Source organism: Galeopterus variegatus, unplaced genomic scaffold (assembly GCF_000696425.1).
Source record: "Galeopterus variegatus unplaced genomic scaffold, G_variegatus-3.0.2 Scaffold17985, whole genome shotgun sequence".
NCBI lineage: Eukaryota > Metazoa > Chordata > Mammalia > Dermoptera > Cynocephalidae > Galeopterus > Galeopterus variegatus.
Genome location: NW_007744096.1, coordinates 16980 through 17420, shown reverse-complemented (window position 1 = coordinate 17420; position 441 = coordinate 16980). Strand labels below are relative to the sequence as shown.

At 34.7% G+C, this 441-nt stretch overlaps 1 long non-coding RNA gene across 1 annotated transcript in view; it reads left to right on the top strand.

Annotated features, from left to right (window-relative positions):
- Positions 1-27: 27 nt before the first annotated feature.
- Positions 28-441, top strand: part of LOC103582809 — a 6545-nt gene continuing 6131 nt past the window's right edge. The window contains exon 1 of the long non-coding RNA XR_549788.1: positions 28-353. This is a non-coding gene — a long non-coding RNA (uncharacterized LOC103582809). The remainder of the gene's footprint in view (positions 354-441) is intronic.

The window sequence follows — 441 nt, the reverse complement described above, 5'->3', positions numbered from 1 at the left end:
ACCTTATACAGTAAAGTAGAGCTCAGTGTACATCAAAGAACTCACACAGTTGTAAAACCATTTGAATGTAATGAACGTAGGAAATCTTTCTACCAGACATCAAACCTTACTAGTCATGAGCACACTTCAGGATTCATCAGAGATCTCACATAAAAGAGAAAACCTATTAATGTACAGATGTCCATTCATATCCACAGGGGATTGGTTTCAAAAGTTTCCATACATACCAAAATCTGTGGATGCTCAAGTCGTATATGAAGTGGTGAGCTATTGTAACATCCTGCTGCACAATTTCACATCATGTCTAGATTACTTATATTACTGAATACATTAAAAACAATATAAGTAGTTGGGTTTTTTTGGGGGGGGGGTATATTTTGTATTGCCATACTTTCTTTTTTTCAAATATTTTTGATCTCTAGTTGGTTGAATCCATGAATG